Source organism: Pteropus alecto, unplaced genomic scaffold (genome assembly GCF_000325575.1).
Source record: "Pteropus alecto unplaced genomic scaffold, ASM32557v1 scaffold92, whole genome shotgun sequence".
Lineage (NCBI taxonomy): Eukaryota > Metazoa > Chordata > Mammalia > Chiroptera > Pteropodidae > Pteropus > Pteropus alecto.
Window position 1 is genome coordinate 6,994,500 of NW_006432447.1, and position 6,639 is coordinate 7,001,138.

Below are 6,639 nucleotides of genomic sequence, written 5' to 3' on the forward strand. Positions count from 1 at the left end.
TTGAAATGCTTTCAAATGGAAAGCACTTCCAATTGTAAAACTTTGACCGGTAAATATTTTCGCTCCACACGAACGCCCCATGCATTTAGGAAAAGGAAAGAGACACTTGTGGTCAGACTGACTCCTGTTGAAACAAGTAGGGGCAGGAAGCGCGAAAGCCCTAGACCAGCCATTCACGGATCAACATACCCCATTCTGCCTTCCTGTCCTCACTCAGGGTCCAAAAAGAGCAAATGCTCAGATCAGCCAGTGTGGATGGGTTCTTGGACTGAGGCTTTCTCTTCTAGCAGCAGAGAGGCTACAGAAAGGGAGGCTGATGGGTGCCAGGGAGCCCTGAGGACAGCTTAGGCCTCTGCCTCCATCTGAGTCACTGATGGAAACCTCCTAGTTGGGGGCTCCACAATTCAGATCAGTGTAAATTCGCACATTCACAGCTTTCAGAAAGAAACCTTAACTTACACAGTGCAAGGAGGGAGAAACTCTTCTAGCTCTTTCTTAATCTTATGACCTATGGGAGGCTAAATGACAGCCCCCAAAGATGTAGCTACACCCTAATCTCCAGAACCTGTGAATGTTATTTTATGTGGCGAAGACTTTGCAGATGTAATTAAGAATCTTAAAATGGGGGAGATTATCCTAGATTACCTGAGTGGACCCTAAATACAAACACAAGAGTACTTATAAGGGGCAAGCAAAGGTAAATCACACACAGAAGAGGAGAAGGCAATGGGACCACAGAGATTGGACTGAAGCGGCCACAAGACAATAACCAGCGACCAGAACCTGGCAGAGGCAAGAAACGATTTCTCCCCTTGAGTCTCCAGAGGGAGTGCAGCCCTGCCAATATCTTAATTTTAGCCCAGTGATCCTAGTTCTGGACTTCCGGCCTCTAGAATATTAAGAATAAATTTCTGTTACTCTCTGTTGGTCAGAACAAATTCTGAGCAAACTTGTGGTCATTTGTTACAGCAGCTATGGGAGGCTAGTATACCACCTCTCAGACAGAACCCTAAATTCTTAAAGAAAACTTCCTCGAGACAGACTTCTAAAATTTTGATTCTCAACCCAGTTGGCCAGCAGGCAGACATTTCCTTTCTATACATGACTTAATGATCGTAAAGCAAAATCAGCCCCTCTTAGCTTTGAGCTGGCAGGGGAATTTGCTGTGCTGCCAGCATCTTTCCAGATAAAAGCTCCATGCCTCGTGATTCCATAATTGTCATAAAAGGAATTCTATGTTTTACTTAAAAATGAATATGCTACAAATTCTTGCATAAACATTTTTAAGGAAGAAAGCTTACCATGAAATGTCTTATTCTCCAGAGACTCTACTTAGTTTATATACTCTCAGATTAATTATAACAAGGTCGGAGGGGACAGAGTTAAGGATTACTTGTCAAAGCTTTGTGAGCAAATTCAAATTTTTTTTTTTTACCATAAATAGAGTTTGCAACTCTAGATGAACATTTATAATTTTACAACACGCATCTTAATAATTGTGCTTTTTCTCTAACAAACCTACAAAATAAAACAAGCACTGCAGTTTGTATGGCCTCTGGGTTAAGGGTTACATTCCAGAGAGAATTAACAGTAAGCCTAGAGTTAACCTGCAGGTTAGAGAGCCTCCTGCAGATAAACTACTTAAGGTAATGTTGACAAGATTAGAATAAGCAGAGAATTAATTTAAAATTTTTTCTCTTTTACATGAAAGGAAACCAGTATGAGTTTTGTAAAAAGAATACATACTTATTATAAATTATGCAAGCACTCACAGAGGTTAAAAAAATTCAAATGCCACTGCTCATAAATAATTAGCCTTTACATTAGGAAGATATCATTCTAGACATCTTTTCATGCATATGTTTCAGAAAGACTAAATAGGGATATTGAAATATTTTGATAAATATGTGATTGTTTTGTATATGCTATTTGTGAATAACGTTATTGCATTTAATTTCACCTGTATTTAAAACTTGAAAAAGAAATCCAAAGGAATCTGAGAGAATTAGACAATTTCAAATAAATATTTATTCACCTCAAGAGAGTTTTTTAAAAGAGATCCTCGTACAATTACAAAAAGATTTTGGAAGAAAAAACATTGAGATTAGAGTAATTGTTTTTACATCCTATACATCAATTTAGGCATTATCATTTGACTCTTTGATGAAAGATGAGGACATTAAATCCATAATCTTCCTTTTCCCTCCCTCACATCTACACATATTATATTAATATTTTTGCATAAGTAGTATTTATATTTTAGTTTGTAATTATAATTTGTAAAATGTTTTATATTAATATTATTTCACTTAAATGTTTCCAAATCTCACCACAGCCTCACCACTCCTGAAATATTTTGGGGGATTTATAGAAATTTAACTTTCAATAAGACATTTACCCCTCACAGCTCATGATATTTATTTCTTGAACGTTTTTATTCTCAAAACTATTTATTTTCAACAATAAAATTTTCACTCTAACTCGTGACATTTTTTCTTGGATATTTAAAAATTTCCCAAAGCTTAGAGAAATTAAAAGATTTCACCCAATGTTACACAGCTAGTATGCAAGGTCAGGATGCTTATTTCAAAGCTCACCCTGTTGCCATCTATCCAATATCCATTGCCTTCATTCACTTATACACTTGCTCATTACCTATCATTCCTATGTAGCTCTGTATCTATCCATCTGTTACACCCATCCATCCATTAAACACCTATCTACCTACTTCTTCATTACTCCATTAACATACATATGATGCAAACTTACATATATACATACGTACCCATTCATCTATCCAGACGTTCCACCTATTCCATTTATCAATCCACCAATCGTCCTTCCAGTCACCTATCTATGCATTTATCTGCATTTATTTACTCCAACATCCATTCATACATAGATATATCCACTCATTTAGACATTCATCTATCCATCTACTCACCTACAAAATCACCCATTCACAAATCATTCCATTTCATTTCCCATGGATCCTTTTATACTTTTCCTTAATTCATCTACTCATCCAACCAATTTATCAGTTTATCCAATCACTGATAACTCTGAAACCCAGACCGTCCATAGAATAAGGAGTGGTCTCCTTTTGAGACCTCTTCTAATCTCATTCCATTTTCCAGCCATCAAGAGAACACCACAGCATTCTATGAGCACAATAAAGAGGTCTATGAGCTCACAACCTAATTGTCTGTCACTCGTGAAAATTCTTGCAACTATGGGTCTTATGGTGTCTTATTAAGCATGGAGCCCTCTGTTAACAATCTCCCCAATTATTGAAACTTCTAATCTTCTTACAGTAACCAATCCCCTCTTTATTAAAGAGTCATCAGCAAAGATTACAACCTCAGGCTGTGAGGCAGAAATTTCGCCTATATTTAGACTCCTTTTGACCTCCCTCATCATTGGCCTGAATTTTTATTGTGGGCCCAACCTTCCATCAACCCCACACACTGTTTAGCTCTCAAGCCATCCAGGCAGCACTGAATGTGATTTGCCAATTTACACATACAGTAGTTTAATATTGACTTTCCCCACTCCCACTGTAGGTGCAACAGCCTGGAAGCTCCACTTCAATGGACCTCAGTAAGAACTTCAGTAAGAGAAGCTCAGTTTCTCACTCAGGTGAATGATTCCTAACTAGAATAACTGAATCAAGGCTATTCATGAAAAATACAAGTTAAAACAAGTCAAGAGGAAAGAGTATAGAAATAAAAATAAATGTTAAAGACTCTCTCGCAGAGTACTTTGAAAAGGAGAGATAAGGAAACAATAAACCTAGGGTTGAAAAAGAAAAAGAGAAAGAGGAAGAAGGAAGAAGAAGACATTAATAGTAATGATAAGGAATGAACGGAGGAAAAAGAGAGATACTAGTGCCTGACAGGATAGAGAACTAGCCCTGTACTCTGATTGCCTCCCAAAAAACCAGTGATAGCGAAATTATAGAAATGAGATGGAGGAACTAATATAAAAACTGTGAGTAACCCCTGAGGAGACTAAAGCTGGGGTGAACTAATATGAAAAGTCGGTAGTAGTCTGAGATGGGGATTGCAGGTACAGAGGTGGGAAGAGAGGGTAGTGCAGACGTTTTAAGTTCTGTTCATTCCTCTCTCCCATATTTTCCAGAAAAGATGACCGGTGGCTTCTGCCACGGGAAGAAAAAAATCAGTGGCAATAGCTTGGCTGCTCAGAAATGTCAGAGTAATACCAGAGCCATGCTGCCTTGAGATTCTGATAAAACCAATGCAGGCTAACTAGATGCCCAGGCATTTTATTATTCCATTCCACTCTCCCCCAAATCCTCATGGATGACAGATGGCCATTTCAAGGACAGTGGATGATCTCCTCATGAATAGTGACTGACCATTCTAAAGATTTGGTCTTCTTTTCACGCTTTCTTTTCTCCACAAAGAATTTAAACAGAAACCCCAGACTAGAGAAATTTCTCTATGAAATGAAAGCAAAAGGGATGTTGAATAGCAATTCTGGAGTACCCAAGGCTCTCCGTTCTGGGCTTGTCCTCACTCCTTCCTTCATAATCACCAGGAGGGACAAGAACACATTCATTGTATCCCTTATCCATTATCAGAATGGGCAGCTGATAACCACAAGGAGAATGAGCTTATAAGTGAAAATCAGTAGAGACCTGAGGAGTAAAACCACTTGAAAATACATACAACGCATACTACAGACAAATCAAGAGTGTAAAATAAGTATAATAAATATAACAAATATATTCAAAGATGTAAGAGAGAATATTGGTAAAACAGAGACGGAATAAGAAGCAATAAAAAAGAACTCTGTGCCTCTTCTGATAGAAGACTAGGTAATTCATTCAGGACACCAAGAAAAACTAGGCACAGCTTTTAAAAATGTATTTGAAGATATTGGAAAAAGTCAAGATGTAGTGGGCCTCGCTCGATCTTGGAGAAAATGGGCATCTGGAAAGAGGTGCTCAACATTTAGACGACTTCTGCCCTTGGAGCACTTACTAATTCTGGGCCAGTCAGCTGAGAACCTGAGCAGTGTCTTAGTCTCAAAGGAATGAGGTAAAAAGTTAAGAGTCGATGACTCACCAAAGGAGACAGCCTCATATTGGGATGAGAACCCAAAGAACTTCAGCAGAGTAATAAGTTTGGACTGCAAGTAGACTTGCTCTCACAAAGATTTCAGTCCAGCTTCACATCATCTCAATCTCCGAATTGGATTAAGGGAATGCCAGTTTGCTAGGATTCTCTAGTGCCTGGCATGACCAAATGCAAATCCTCTTTAAAGAAAGATAACACTGTCCTAAGCCGCTTAAAACAAAAACAAAAACAAAAAAAACCCTACAACTAAAACTACTATGAGAAATCACTACAAAACCGTCAGAATATCTACAATTTAAAAGACTGACAATATTAAGTGTGGGCAAGGATATGAAACACTGGAACTCTCATATACCACTGGTGCTTGGTACACTACTTTGGAAAGGCGGAAATATCTACTAAATCTGAAAATATACATGCTCTATGTATATTCTACATTAGTTATATACCTAGAAGAAATATACATATATTTTTGCTACATATATTCACACGCACACAAAAAAACATGTACAAGAATTTTCAGAACAGCAATATATGTAATAACCAAACATTGGAAACAACTGAAATATCCCTTTACAATAGATGAATAAATAAACTCATATATTCACACAATGGAACACTATACAGCAGTGAAAATAGCCCTTAAAAAAACGAGACCACCTGGTAGCGGGATAGTAAAAGACAGCTTTGTAAAACCTTCATTAATCAGAATGTTGAATGATCCTTCTGGGAGTGCTTCTAACGCTTGGCCTTTGCTCGTTTTTTCTCCCCTGCTCAGGACTATTCTGTGCATCTTAATGGGTCAGGTGAATTAGAGACAAATGGGAGGTCATTGTCCTGTCCTCCAGGAGCTCATTGTCCCGATACACCTACTTGTTAGGGCAAGGAGTGGTGTTGTCAGCCCGGAGGACCAAGGGTCAGGGAATCCAGGGCTTTGTCCTGGAGATGGCCATGCTGACATTCAGGGCGTCATTGCTCCTTCTCTCCCATGGGGCAGCAGATTTAGGATAAAATGGAGGTTGGTTAGAAGTAGGTGCGCTCATTACCGGTGCCTGCTCTCTCGCAGGCACCTATGGCCCCACAGAGGCGCCCAGAGGAGGGATCTGGGCCTAGAGAGGGGAGGGAGGGCCAGAGACCAAACGGGGTGACAGTGGAGCCCTCTAGCACACTCACAGTCCACCACACCCTGGCTGACCTCCCTCCACCCGCCCACCACCTCCTTTCCTTTCCGCCCTCTCGTTTGGCTACGCAGTGCATGGATGTCGCGCGAGGGGAAGGAAAGGACTGGCATCTAGGTTTAAAGACCCAAAACAAATATCCCCTGACAGTTTCATGTCATTTTTCTTCATTTAAAGGAGGGCGAGGTAAAGTGATGAAGACACGTAGAGGGGCAACGAGAGACGGTCCGGTTCAGAGCCTGACAGCGGCAAGGCGAGGCAGTTCTCTCCCGCATGGGTGTAGGCTTCGGGTGGGCAGCGGATGCCCCCCAGCCCCGCAGCCCCGCGGGCCGCGCCTGACATCAGAGGCTGGGGAGCGC